We start from the raw sequence: 15,773 nt of genomic DNA on the forward strand, positions 1-15,773 counted from the left end.
GGTCCAATCCCTACTAAATCATCCCATCCAGGGCTTTGTCAAGCCAGGCCTTAAAAACCTCTAAGGATGGAGATTCCACCACCTCCCATGGTAACCATTCCAGTGCTTCACCACTCTCCTAGTGAAATAGTTTTTCCTAATATCCAACCTAGACCTCCCCCATTGCTATCTGAGACCATTGCTTCTTGTTCTGTCATCTGCCACTATTGGGAACAACCTAACTCCATCCTCTTTGGAACCCCCCTTCAGGTAGTTGATGGCTGCTATCAAATCTCCCCCCACTCTTCTCTTCTGCCGACTAAATAAGCCCAGTTCCCTCAGACTCTCCTCGTAAGTCATGTGCCCCAACCGCCTAATCATTTTTGTTGCCCTCCGCTGGACTCTCTCCAATTTGTCTACATCCTTTCTGTAGTGGGGGGCCCAAAACGGGATGCAACACTCCAGATGTGACCTCACCAGTGCTGAATAGAGGGGAATAATCACTTCCCTCGATCTGCTGGCAATTCTCCTACTAATGTAGCCCAATTTGCCATTAGCTTTCTTGGCTACAAGGGCACACTGTTGACTCATATCCAGCTTCTCATCCACTGTAATCCCCCCAAGTCCTTTTCTGCAGAACTGCCACTTAGCTAGTCGGTCCCCAGCCTGTAGCAATGCATGGGATTCTTCCGTCCTAAGTGTAGGGCTCTGCAATTGTCCTTGTTGAACCTCATCACTATTACTGTTTCTGGATTGAGGACATTTTCTGATCTACACCACATTGTTCTTTAATTTAGAAAAACACATTAATTACAGGATGTTTTTAAACTAAATCAATGGCAGGCAAGGGAGGCACATAAAAAACAACCATTTTTCCAGATAAATTACTGCAGATCTCACAACAGACCCATTTATTTGAGGTTTGAATTTTAAATCAAGTTTAAAATCTTTGTCTGCCATTTGAATCCTAATTTAAGCTAGAATTAATCAATTCAGAAATAATTTAGATTGTATGCCCTGCCAGTCAACACAACTTGCTCTAGAGCCTAGCTTGGCCAGAGCATGTCAATGGCCAGTTTGCAACAAATCCTTATGCAAGCAAGGAGGGAGAATACACCAGGAGCTTATGCCCCTACTGTGTGATCCACATAGAGGGCCTTACATAATTGTTGGGTCTCTCCCTGTTGCAGATACTGAGGGATAGGCAAATTGAGGTATTCTTTTGAACATCAAATCCCCTATCTTAAACATGAAAAGAAACATACCGGTGCAGGGAAAGTGAAAAACAAGGCAAGGAAAAAAAACAACAAACAAACATATTCATGGCTGGTGCTAGAGAGCAACCCTTGCATTCATGAATACTCACACTAAGACAAATTGGACATTTTGTAACTACTCATTTGAGTAAGTTCTCATCAGTGTAAGAGTTGCCCAACCAAGTCCAAAGTTATAAAAATACACAATTAGGAGTCTGATCCCTACAACTTTACTGATTTAGAACATTATTCCACAAATCTCACCACTGATTTATTTGAAATGCACTTATGGAGTCAGGTGCTACTCAGCGTGAATAAGAATGGCACAATCAGTCCTTCAGAAGAAAGATAAGTTATTTTTTTAAAATTATATAAATCCCTGAGCTTCAGCTGCCATAAATCAGCTGGTATTCTAACTCCATATACTAGTATAATAGGTCAATGAAATATTATAGTTCGAAAATAAAAATAATACTGCAATATATTATTACACTGTTCACAAGTTGTTTGCTATTGTATTACATTTGAGAAATAGTATGGCATGTGTGAATAAAGGCTATCATAACATAAACAGATAATGGAGCAGAGTTTAGGTTCTATAGGAAAACTTAACTTTGACATTTCCCAATTTATTTCTCCCAATATTTAAATTGTGCTGCCTGAAAGGTATATAGAGGTTTATTGATGAAAGTATATATACTCACATGAACTGAATAAGGCAACATTTTGCTTACTGAATTTTGATGCTTCTGGGTAATGAAGATGTTCCTGGAGGAATATGATCTTTCTTCTTTAATATGTCAGAATATAATGGAATGACATGAAATAGAGTTATTTTTCTTAGCAGGCTAGAAGATATTTACAACTTATAGTAAAAATCTTCCATCCAGAAATTTCAGAAAACATTTTAAAATCACAGCTAGTCTTCAGAGAGAACAAAATGTTCATTACCTAAAGGAAAAAGCAAACACACACCTTACAAGTTTAAAATTCTCATTCCAAATAGCTTGATTCTTAATTCATTGCACAGCCATTCTGTGGGAGTTGGGGTGAACAATACTTGAAAGTTACTATAGGGATACTCAGGAGGGAAAAGAGGAATGTTCCCTTTAATATCATTAAAGTTAATTGCTATATGAATGCTTGTTGGAAAGACGAGTGGTAAAATAAGTATTGTGCTTAGACAATAGGGACTGAATTACAGGGTTGACTTTTAGTGAACATACCCACAGAATCCTGTTATTTGCCAGTGTGTACTTTTGCATATCAATGATTTTCACTGAAGTTGTTTATCTATCTATCTGTCTAGGTTCTCCTATTAGCACCTGTCATCATAGAAACTGAATGCCTCCCAGTGATAAGGGCAAGAACAATACATGTCTTAATAAAAATGCAGACTAAAGGTACGTCTGCACTTCAAGTTGGGGAGTAATTTCCAGCTCAAGGAGACACTTGCACTAGCTCTGGTTGCATACTAAAAATACAATGTGTCTTCAGTAGCCTGAAGGGATTACACCTGAGTTAATCCATTTTTAATTAGAAATATTGAATCCTTGCCAGACATTATGTCATTGTGTGGCCTTATTCCAATTGGTATCAGCTGCCAGGCATCAAATCGCAACTGTATATAGGCAACAGGCTGGGACCCCTGCCTGAGGGCTTGGAGTGCATCTTTTGCAGTGCACTGTCTGCTAGGGTCATCAAAAATGCCTGTCATTGCCTGGATAAACTCTTTAAAGTGTTTGAGAAGAGAGTAAGGCCCCTCCAATAGTGGGGAAGCTCACTAGCCTCTCCAGTAAGTACGCTAATTGCAAGTCCTACTCAGAACCAGTCCGTGGCATATGATAGTGGTCACAGTACAAACAGCAAGCAGCGCTGTTTCAAGAATTCCTGGAATTTGGCATGGTCCCCAGTGAACTTGTCAGGTAGGGGGATGCTGGGTGTGGGGACAGTAGGTGTGAGGTTTAGGGGGGTGTCCCCAGTCACCACCAGGTTTGCACCTGGGCCTACAGGGCAGCAGTACTGTCTTTCAGTGCAGCAACCTAGACCTTCAGTTCCTGTAAGGCCCCAACCAAGTCTACAAGGGTGAGCGGGATTCCTGCTGTTGTAATTCCAGAAGGGATTTCCATGTTGTTAAGCCTGCACCCTCCCTGCATCTGGTCTTTGTGGGCTGCTCAAACTATGAACTGGTGAGGGTTGGGTGGCCAACATAGTGGGTGGAACAGGACCTTGTCTGATGGTTGTGCTGGCAGTTCTGAGTTGCAGCAAGTGAAGCTCCAGGAGTCAGGTACCAGACTGAGGGTGAAGCCAGAGTCAGGGTTGAGGAGCCAAGCCAGAAGTCAGAACTGGGACACCAAGCCCAAGTCAATGTCAAGAAGCCAAGCCATAGGTCAGAATTGGTGCCAAGATTGAGAGCTGGGCAGGGAAACAAAGACTAGACTGGAGTGGATAGGAATCAAGACTGGAACAGGACTAGAACAAAGCTAGATGAATGGCTGGAGGCAAGCCAGGGCAAGGCTGCAACCAGGCTGGAGCTAGGATTAGAAGCAGGGAAAATGTTGAGCAGCTGCTGTGCTGCTGAGGCCAAGGCAAGGCCACAGACTCTCCTGGCCAAAACAGGAAGCACAACCACGTGGAGAAGGCTTGTTAGGTTGAGCTTTGCTGGTTTGCATAGGAACCAGACAGGGAGCCAGCTTTGCTCCTGACAGAGTACCAACACCCCCAACAAAAAGCAAGTTTGTTTTTTCTCAACAAGAAAGGAATATTCAACTGAATGTCCCTAGCACAGCAGAGGAATATCTAGCACCAATCACCTCTGCGCCTCAAACTCCCATCCACAGCTCTGCCCACAGAAGTCTACAAAAGTTCACTTGTATGGTAGTGCTCTAGAAGGGCATTCCCAGATGGCAATGGTGTCATGGAGGGGATTCTACTGTATTCAGTGTGAAAAGAGTGAGACTGTACTGTAGTGAGCCCTCTACATACACAGCCTCATGAGCAGGACTCATAGATTTAAGGCCAGTAGGGACCATCATGATCATGTAGTCTGACCTCTTGCACATCACAGGCCATAGAACCTCACCCACCCACTCCTGTAATAGACCCATAACCTACGGCCGAGTTACTGAAGTCCTCCAATATTGATGTAAAGACTTCAAGTTACATAGAATCCATCATTTACACTAGTTCAAACCTGCAAGAGACCCATGTCCCATGCTGCAGAGGAAGGCAAAAAACCCCAAACAAACAAACTCAGAGTCTCTGCTAATCTGACCCAGTAGAAAATTCCTTCCCGACACCAACTATGGTGATAAGTTAGACACTGAGCATGTGGGCAAGATCCACCAGCCAGACACCCGGAAAAGAATTCTCTGTAGTAACTCAGAGTCATCCCCATCTAGTGTCCCATCACTGGCTGATGGAGATATTTGCTATTTGCTGCTAGCAGTTGCAGATTGGCCATCCCTTGTCAAACTCACTGTTGAAGTCAGTTAGGTTTTTTGCCCCCACTGCTTCCCTTGGTAGGCTGTTCCAGAGTTTAACCCCTCTGATGGTTAGAAACCTTTGTCTAATTTCAAACCTAAACTTGTTGATGGTTAATTTATAGCCATTTGTTCTTGTGTCAACATTATACTCCTGGAGGACTTCTGTGGAATTAATGCCCCTCTCCCCCAGATTGATCCCCCCCCTGCAGAATAATTGATTCTGAAGGGGTGGTAAAGGGAAGCTGCGAGAATGGTCTCATGCCGCTCCTGGGCAGTGGTCCCCAGTTTAGGCCTCAAGAGTAGCCAGAAGAGACGTAAGTCACTGTCTCTTGGGGGGGCGGGGGCAGGGCCGGGTGTGCACGCAAGACTCTATCCGTCTTGCTCGCTATCATGGGGCACCCAGCAGGGAGGTGCAGGTCTCCAGGGTGTTTCTGGGGAGACCCAGCCCTTGCACTGTGTCAGTGTAAAAAGGAGCTTGTTGGCTCTGTGCTCAGTTAGATTCAATTCTCTATAGTAACTGGCTTCCAGTGGATGCAGCTGAGAAGAACCACCACCATGCAGCTGGATGCAGCTCCCTGAATCTGGGGCCTATTTTATCTTGGCCCGGTCCCCAGTATACTCTAGAGCAGCCTCTCTATGCTACTCCAAAATATGCCAGCTGGTGGGTCACCAGTGATGATCTTCAGCTGGTGACCCACCATCATCAACACAGTAGCATGCTCTGACCGTGCCCCTTTCCCCTTCTTGTTTCCTGTGTAGGGATTGGCATAAGAAATGCCTGTCGAGTACTCAAGACCCTTACACATCAAGGGAATCCTCAGCTAGGAAGATCTATGTGCTTTCTGACTTTTTTTTCCTGTGCCACAGTGGCACAAATGGGCTAGATTACAGCTCAGGATCTGTGGACCCATTAAAAAAAAAGATTTTGAGGGCAAATAAAATGTTAGAACTATTAACATGAACTAACTTTGATCTTTTCCCACTTTACTTCATATAAAGTGCACTAACATGTTTTGTGTACTTAATTTTTTGTAGGAAGAACTGAGAATTTTAAGTGCAGATTTGTTTGATAGTAACAAATTCCCTGATCCCTGACCATATGCACCTTTTGAAGGAGGAAGTTGAAGATCTTTAGGGGGTGGTCTTATTTCTGAGTCTTTTGATGTGTGTGTACACATCAGAACTCCTGCTGTGTGAGAAGCGAGGCTCAGCATAAAAACCTTATGTGTACTATTAAATTAAGTTTGTCATGACATGTTTATAAAGCAGTTGATAAAATTTCAGGACAAAATACTTCCCAAAGTAGCCAGCCAAGTCTGGATGAAGTTACCAAAGAGCAAAGGGATATTCATTCTTTTGCACAACGTGAATGGCCTTCATATCATGCATCAAAATTGGTTACACCGGCTTCTCGTGCTAGAGAATTCCCTGCAAAACTGCATGTGGATGGGAACAATTAATTTGCACATCCTGCAATGTTGTTCTCAGTCATGACCGGTGGTCTGTAATTGTGGATCATTTTTGCATAAAAATCCCCCACAAACTGAAGGAACATATGGCTCAAGAAGATGAGAGAAACAAATGTCAGAAGACCATTACAAGCACACTGAAAAACAATAAAGAGGTGGAGAAAGAACATGTGGAGGTGAGTGGAAATAAGAAAATTTTATAATATAGAAATCATATAAGTGGCTTAGAAGAAGCATAGCGATGAGGTCTCTTTACTTGCTCTGAGGTCTCGAATAGACAGCTCAGTTTTAAAGCTTTTTGTAGAGTGGTGATTGTGGTCATTTTCTGTTAATATAATAGTACTCTCTATATTATGTAACTTTTGCACTTTCACATGATGTTTTACAGTTGATTATAATTTAATAATGCAGTTTTGTTATTCAGTGAGTGTCTCCTTGGATAGAGGCATAAGCCAAATATCTAAATCCTGCTAAATATACATATACACACACCCATTAACATTTGCTATAAATCTAAATTAAAATTAAAAATAACATGAATAAAGGTATTAATATAAGATTAAAGATGTTATATGGATAGTAAACATTTGTGCTCACTCAAGACTTCTCTAAAACATCTTCTACTTTCAGATTTGTACAGCCTGGGTGAAGACAATAGCAGGTGCCAACTTGCCCTTGTCAAAGGGTGAACACTCACCTGTGAGAGAATTTCTTGACAGCAGGGTTGGAACGGTGGTGCGATTCCTGGTAAGACACAACTGACTGAGGCATACTTACCTGAAGTGTATCTTGAAGAAAAGGAAAACTTAAAACTGAAGCTTAAAGACAAGAAAAATCGCTGTTATCTTTGATGAATGTTGTGATGATGAGGCAAAATAAGAACACAAGGATCAGTTCTGAATGTACTGTTTGCACCATTAGAACCTGATTGCATTGGGCATGTTAACTCCTTTTTGGTTGATACAGAATTTTTAGATGTTGTTAATCACTCAACTGGTTCACAGGCTGTAGTCAAAGCAGTAAATAAGTACCAGAGTGATTATGAAAATATTCTAAAGTAATTGATACTGACAATGCTAGTTACATGAAAAATAAAAGACATTTGATTCTGTTTTCTACATTCTACAAACAGTGTAGAACTGTGGTGGGCAACCAGCAGCCTGTCAGGGTAATCCACTGGTGGGCCGCGAAACAGTTTGTTTAGTTTGGCATGGCTGCCCGCACCTCCTAGTGGTCGCGGTTTGCCGTTCCCCGTCAATGGGAGCTGTGGGAAGCAGTGGCTAGCACGTCCCTGCGTCCCGTGCTGCTTCCCGCAGCTCCCATTGGCCAAGAATGGCAAACTGCAGCCACTAGGAGCTGCGGGCAGCCATGGATGGTCAGTATAAACAAACTGTCTCGCAGCCCACCAGTGGATTACCCTGATGGGCTGCGTGCGGCCCGCGGGCTACAGGTTGCCCACCACAGTTCTACACTGTTTCCAAATTCTGTGCATATCACCTGTTTGACACATATTGTTAACTTAATTGGTGAATCATTCAGAAAGCCTTTTCAGATGGTTGATACATTTGTAAGGTGCTTCAAAAACATATTTTATGACTCTGGTAGTAGGAAAGTGAGTTACCTCTCTTTCAGGAACCAGAAACTACAAGAGGAGTCTCCAGATGCCAAAGCATCAATGCCTAGTAGCCTAGGTGAAACATGCTGGTACAGCTGATTCCATGCTGTTCAGTATCATTAAGAACTTTCACTTCTACAAAGAGTTCTTTAATGAATAGTGCAACAGCAGCTCCCCAGTTTCTGTGCAAACTATTCGGAAAATGCTGAATGACTCAACTCAGTTTGCATTGTTGAAAGAACAGATCACTTTTTAGCAAAGAAATGTGAATAAATTCTGTTTACATCTGGTGTTTGAGAGAAGGCAACCTTGCACGGTTAAAGCATTTGACCTTCTGGAAGAACTACAGATATATTTCAATTCACATCTAGAGTTTTTCAAATTTAGGGGGACAGAAAATGTATCTCCTGTTAAAAGACTTGCCTGTCTAGATCTCTTTAAAGAGGCATTCCATTAAGTTTCTGAAAAGCCTGGCAAAACGTGTGTCATTTGGACAACCAGGTCTGATTTTTCTGAAGGCTTGTAGGTTATTTGATCCTCATCATGTTTATATCCTGACAAAACACTGAGTATTTTCAAGCTATACCTGTTTTTTCTGAGGTATCTGAACAGGAGCTAAAACTGTACAGGGAAAAGATTGTGCCTGAACCTATTCAAGATCAAGTTGTTTTTGTAGACCTCCAAGTGTTTCGGCTTTCAGTGAAAGAGATAATTCCAAATATCACTAAACTGGCCTTGAATTGAGGAAACGGGGTCTCAAACTCTGCAGATTCACAGAGAAGTTTTTCACTGTACAGTTCGATTCTTTCAGGCAGAAGAAATCATTAAGTGTGAAAAACTTGAAAGCTCTTTGTTTTCTGTACAATAATTTAAATGAAAATACTGGATTGTACTGAAATTCAGGACAATGATTAGCAAAAATGTATAGCCTAGATAGGTGAAAATGCTGAGCAGTTTTGACTTCCATTTTTATTTTGCTGATTAGTCATCTGTAATGTAATTTAAATGAAAATGCAGGATAACAACTGAAATGCAGGGTATTGTTTACCAAGTATTTGGAACTTAACTTTCATATTTTCAGGAAATGCTGAGTACTTATTGTGACTTTTTTCTGTATTGTAGTTTAATTAAGTTGTCAAAATAATTGAAACTGGCATAAGAATATTGTGTTATTTTGACAACTAAAATATGCCAAACTTTGCAGAATTTTTAAATGGTGTCCACTGAATTAATTTTTGGCAAATAATTCCTCCAGGAGTAACATTGGTGCTTAACTTAAATAACTCCTCTTCCTTCCTAGTCTTTATCCCTCTGATGTATTTATAGAGAGCAGTCATCTCTCTCCACAAAACTTTCTTTTGGGAGGCTAAACAAGCCAAGCTCTTTGAGTCTCCTCTCATTCCTTTTGTCGTCTTAGTAACCTTCTCTGCACCTGTTTCAATTTGAATTAATCTTTCTTAAACATGGGAGATGAGAATTGCACACAGTATTCCTGATGCAGTCCCATCAGTGCCTTCCATAATGGTACTAACACTTCCCTACTGGAAATACCTCACCTGATGCATCCTAGGACAGCATTAGCTTTTTTCACGGCCACATCACGTTGGCAGCTCACAGTCCTCCTGTGATCAACCAATACACCCAGGTCTTTCTCCTCCTCTGTCACTTCCAACTGATAAGTCCCCAGCTGATAGCAAAAAATCTTGTTGTTAGTCCCAAAGTGCATGACCCTGCAGTATTAAATTTCATCCCATTTCTATTGCTCCAGTTTTCTAGGTCATTCCGATCTTCTTGTATGATATTCCAGGCTTCCTCTGTATTGGTAATCCCTCCCAACTTTGTGTCATCTGCAACTTTTATTACCACATTCCCACTTTTTGTGCCAAGGTCATTAATAAAAATGTTAAAATAAGATTGGTCCCAAGACCGATCCCTGAGGGACTCCACTAGCAACCTCCACTCTGACAGTTCACTTTTCAGTATGACCTTTCAGCTCCCCTTTAATCAGTTCCTTATCTGCCTGTTTTCATATTAATCTCCATCTTCTCCAATTTAACTAATAATTTGCCATGTAGGTCTCTATTAAATACCTTACTGAAATCCAAATAGATTAGATCTACTTTATTTCTTTTGTCGAAAAAAATCAGTTTTCTTAAATGAGGAGATCAGATTGGTCTGACATGATCTACCGTTTGCAAAAAACTGTTGTATTTTATCTAAATTTCCATTTACCTCTGTGTCCTTAACTACTTTCTCTTTCAAAATTTGTTCCAAGACTTTGCATGCAATTGAGGTCAAACTTACAGGCCTGTAGTTTCCCAGATAACCTTTTCCCCCCCTTTCTTAAAAATAGGAACTATATTAGCAAAAATTCTCTAGCCATAAGGTATGACGCCCAAATTTACAGATTGATTATTTGTCCTTGTGATGTCACTGCCCAGTGAAGAGCTGCTACCACCTAGTCTGGTAATTCTCTTAAATGGGCAAGTTAAATTTCTTTAAAAACAACAAACAAAAACCCAGGAAATCTCATTTTTTAAATGAATGTGTTAATAGCTGTTTTCCGTGTATTTTTAAAATGCTTTGTTCATAGAGTTGCCAAGAGTACAAACAAACAAACAAACAAATGAAAAAAATTCTAATAAAGCTCAGACTCAGAGGCATTATTTTACTCTCTTGTATATCCCCTACAGGATGTGTATACATGGATTGTTTGTAAGCCATTCCCAAGATTTCAAAATGTTTAAGAAGCATCATTTAAAATTAAATTAAAATGCTGATCTTACGCCACCAGCCTGCTCAGCTCGCTGCCAGCCTGGGGTTCTGTTCACCTAGGCCGGCAGCGGACTGAGCAGGGCCTGCGGCCGGGACCCCAGACCTGGGGGGGGGGTGTTTCAGGGGTCAGGGCAGAGGGCTGGGGGAGGGGGTTCAGGGCAGAAGGCTGGGGGGGGTTCAGGGATCAGGGCAGAGGGCTGGGGTGTGGGGGGGGTGTAGGGCAGAAGGCTGGGTGTGGGGGGGTTCAAGGGTCAGGGCAGAGGTCTGGGGGGATGGGGGGTGCAGGGCAGAAGGCTGGGTGTGGGGGGGTTCAAGGGTCAGGTCAGAGGGCTGGGGGTGGGGGGGGGTGCAGGGCAGAAGGCTGTGTGGGGGGGGGGTTCAAGGGTCAGGTCAGAGGGCTGTGGGCTGTGGGGGGTGCAGGGCAGAAGGCTAGGTGTGTGTTGGGGTGGGGGTGGGGTCAGGGCAGAGGGCTGGGGGTGTGTGGGGGTGTAGGGCAGAAGGCTGGGTGTGTGGGGGGGTTCAAGGGTCAGGGCAGAGGGCTGGGGGTATGGGGGGTGCAGGGCAGAAGGCTGAGTGTGGGGGGGGGTTCAGGGCAGAGGGATGGGGCTGTGTGGGTGCAGGGCAGAAGGCTGGGTGTGTGTTGGGCTGGGGGGGTTCAGGGCAGAGGGCTGGGAGGTGTGGGGGTGCAGGGCAGAAGGCTGGGGTGCTCGGCTCGTGGGCGTGCTCCCAGCCCCCTGCCCTGAGCGGCTCACGGCAGGGGGCTGGAAGGGATATGCCCTCTTCCACCCCCTTCCCCCGGGCTCTGTCCCTACCTCTCTCTGCGTCCTCTACAGAGCTGTGTGCATGCTGCCGCTCTTCCCCCTCCCCCTCACTAGGGCCATCAGCTGATTGGTGCAGGGAAGGAGAGGAGGAGGGGCAGGAAAGCACCACGCTGGGGGAAGAAGCGGGGGAGGGGGGAAGCTTGGCTGCCGCAGAACGAAGCTTCTGCCTCCTGCCCCCGCAGGGGAGAGCGGTGGGCGGGGGGCTGAGTGGGGCTGGGGGACGGGACCGCGGCAGGGAGCTGTGTGCCACTCAAAATCGGCTCGCGTGCAGTGTTTGGCACGCGTGCCGTAGGTTGCCGACCCCTGTTCTACAGGGCCTGATCCAAAAAAACCCACTGAAGTTATTGAGACTACATTTATGGTCTTCAGTGGATTGTGTATCAAGCCCATATTGTTTGGCTGACAATCCCACAACATTTTTGTGGCCATATTTTAACAAGTGCTCAGAAGTCAACAACTCCAATTATTAATAAGAGCTGCTAGATGCTGAGCACTCCCATTTACTTTAACAGGCTTTGGATAGTCTCTATAGCCTATTTTTTTTTCTGAAAGTGACAAATGTGTGTTAATGGGAGCAGCTGAGTAGTGAGCACTTGTGAAAATCTGGCTACTGGTGTCCAGTTGTACAGCCAGCAAATGTGCGGCAAGTATGGCAATAACCAGTAATGAATTAAGAAATCTAAAACATTTAAGAATTAAATTATTTCAATGAAGACTTCACATTATGTAACTGACTAGAGCTTGGGATAAGTATTGGATAAATTGAAATAAACAAACAAGTTGAACAGAAAAGGATGTTTCCGGGTTGTGGTTGGAAAATGGGATCAGAAAAATTCAGATTCGACCACTGCTTCCAAACCCAACAATTCTCTAATTAAAGGGACACTGTCAATTTGAAATCTAGTCAGTTTTAAAAATGTAGTTAGTGTTTCAGTTACTACACCTGCTGCTGACTCCACCTGCTAATGTTTGTGGTTTTACCATCTCAATTTTTTTTTATTTTTAAAAATGTTTTTCTCACTTGTATGAAAGATCTGCATAAACAATGCAGAAAACAGACTATGCAAAGACTTCAGTGAGACTACTTGCTCATGTAAAGTTACTCATGTAACTCATGATTAAGCCCTAGCTGACAATACAGGGAAAACAGTGATACACCCCATACCATGACATGCACAAAGAAAACAAAGATCAGACATCTTTCTCTCAACTTTCTTTTAGCTGTCAATATCTGAGATGCTACTTGTACCAATAGTAGGTACAATTTTTTTTCCAAACAGAAGTGTGATTTTTAAATTGAGGGTGTCCTTTTAAAAGTTTTATTTCTGTTTCAGCTTTTGCTTGGGAAAATTTTCAGTGAAGTTAGAGATTGATCCACTGAAAACAGAACATCCTGATCAACCCTGCAAGGAGATAATTTTAGTATTTGACAGCCCCAAGGACAACTGAACATCAGCCAATGATTCTTCTCCACAAAAGGATATGAATGAAGCATTTTGATGCATTTCATTATGACTTGAGGAACTTTTATAATGCAAATACTCAGGAGCAAAAAAACAAACATGAAACATGGGACCAAGTTAAAATTGGATTTACTGCTGTGATTGGTAGCTTTACTTTGTACTATGGCTTTATAGTTAATAGTGATGATTATATTTAAGGAACCATCTGGTTGTGCATTAGGGAACAGCATGTTTTTTATAAAGTACAATATATTTGATTTGGAATAGGTTAGCTACTGATATGTAGACAACATGACTCAGCTATTTTAAAGGACATATGTTCTAGCTAGAAATGTTACTTTAGTGGGAAAGTAACTTTATTTCTCCCCCTCACTATTACTAGATTATTTTTAATCAAGATGACTAGCATCAAGGTTAGAAATGTCAAATTAAAACTAAGCCATTCTGAAAAAGTCCATTGATGGTGTTAACACTGTATTTTTGTGTGTGGAAGTGTTAGAATGTATATATTCAGTGCCTTTCAGTTGTTCCTAATAGTGTGTGTTTAACTTCACATTGTACACACATAAAAGACTTTGAAAATTTGATCCAGAAAGCTTTCAGAACTACACAATGTTAAAGGAGTGAAATATATATGCATTGCCCTTATAACTCAAGGTACCCTACATTGTCCTTTGCTTTGGTGGTGACAACTTCAGCTTTTTTCATTGAAACATTTTGAAGAGTGCCACCTCTGCATTATGACTTTAATGCTGCGTTTTGTAACAACAACAGAACCTAGTGAAAATGTCCCTGCAATGGTGACTTTCAGAGAGCATTTTCTAGAATTTATTGACATTGATGATATTATAGGAGCTGGTATGACAAATGTGCTTCTTAAAAAGCTGGAAGATACGGGAATTTTGATAGCTGACATGAGAGGTCAGGGCTATGATAATGGTGCCAACATGAAGGAAAGAACAGAGGAGTGCAGACACGGATCCGAGAGTTAAATCCTCGAGCTTTTTTGGTCCCATGCAGTTCTCATTCATTGAACTTGGTGATCAGTGATGCAGCGTCAGCTTCTAGTGAGGCTGTTGAGTTTTTTAATGTAATTCAAAGCATCTATGTATTTTTCTCTGCATCAGCTCATCGATGGCAAATTTTGAAGCAACATCTGGGAACATCCTCTCTGACACTGAAACCACTGAGTGCCACACAATGGGAAAGTTGAGTGGAGACGATAAAGCCTATCAAACACCAAATTGGGAAGATAGATGATGCCATAGTTGCCATTATGGAGGATAATGCTATAACAGGAACTATTTGTGGGAGAACAGTGACAGAGGGAAATGGAATCACCAGAAACATATATAACTTCAAATTTCTGTGTGGCTTAGTGTTGTGGCATGACATACTGTTTGAAATAAATGTTGTAAGCAAGTGACTCAAAGGTGTTGACCTTGATATATCTGGAGCAATGGAACAACTGGACAAAGCAAAGTCATATCTACAGTGGTAGCGGTCAAATGAGGGATTTCAAAACATCCTGAAGAGTGCACAGAAGTTGCCAGAGGAACTTCACACTGAAGCTATTTTCCCACCCATGCAAGAATACAGGAGTCACCGAAGAAGAAGACATTTTGATTACGAGGCATCGCATAATCCCATAAGAGGACCCCAAACAACAATTCAAAGTTGAATTCTTTAACCAGATGCTAGATTGTGCCATACAGTCAGTTGAAGAACATTTCATGCAGCTCAAGGAACACAGCCGTATATTTGGGATGTTGTATGATATTCCAAAACTCCTCACTATACCTGAAGAAGACCTACACCACCAATGCAGGGCACAAGAGACAGTGTTGACAAATGATGGCATGCGTGATATTGATGCAAATGATTTAGGTGATGAACTGAAAGCCCTTGCAAGATACATTTCAGCAGGATCAACTCCAAAGGATGTTCTGGAATATATGTGCTCAAATAAGATGACCACCCTCTTTCCAAATGCTTTTGTTGCTCTGCTCATAGTTCTAACACTTCCTGTTACAGTTGCCAGTGGAGACCACAGCTTCTCCAAGCTCAAGTTAATAAAAACACATCTATGCTCCACAATGACACAGGAGAGGCTGGTTGGCCTTGCAACCATCTCAATAGAGCATGAGCTGGCCCAGACTGTGAACCTTCAGGAAGCAGTTCAGATCTTTGCAACCAAGAAGGCATGGAAAGCACCACTTTTATTATTCAAACAGATAAAAATGCCAGTGTTTACTATGCAGAAAAGAAAAGTTACATTTGCTGTTCAGGCGTTTGAAAGTTAAATGTTACTTAAAATTTTTGAACAAGGCATTTTAAGTTGTTAGTTCTTCATTTGGGTAGGTAGCAGAGCAGTACCATGAGAGGAGTAGAACAGGAAGAAGGCAGAATTGAGACCTTTCAAAGTTTTGGCCCATGCGAGGGGGTATGGGGGCTTCATTTGAGCTCTCTGCCTCAGGTGCCAAAATGTTGTGGGCTGGCCCTGTATAGACTGTTGCCTAAGTAGAACCCGAATTTCATGATAAAGCTTTATTCTATTTAATTATATTTCATCTCAAACACTGCACTCACTCATAGCCATCTACTTAGTCTTCATTATAAATTAAATTTAATCATTCTTATCAATCTGTGCAGCTCATTTGCAGCTGACATTATGGGTCAAGTTCTGGCTCTGATTTACAAGCATTTGTTCAACTGTTCAAGGTTCTTCTTATGATCTATTAATTAATGACTATTTTGCATCATCATCTGATTGTATTACTAATCATTTTAGACCAGTAATTTCTCAACTTTCATTTTTATTTTGTGTAGTTTTCTTTTGAGAGTTGGCATTAATTAGTTTAGAACTTTCTTAGTAAAGCACCAAAAGCTTCTTACACTGATGTAATTCAA

The 15,773-nt window shown here is 42.1% G+C and overlaps 1 pseudogene; it reads left to right on the forward strand.

Annotated features, from left to right (window-relative positions):
* Positions 1-4,970: 4,970 nt before the first annotated feature.
* LOC135873737 (CGG triplet repeat-binding protein 1-like) lies at positions 4,971-6,951 on the forward strand (annotated as a pseudogene).
* Positions 6,952-15,773: the final 8,822 nt, after the last annotated feature.

This window comes from Emys orbicularis, chromosome 2, assembly GCF_028017835.1.
Source record: "Emys orbicularis isolate rEmyOrb1 chromosome 2, rEmyOrb1.hap1, whole genome shotgun sequence".
NCBI classification, from domain to species: Eukaryota; Metazoa; Chordata; order Testudines; family Emydidae; genus Emys; species Emys orbicularis.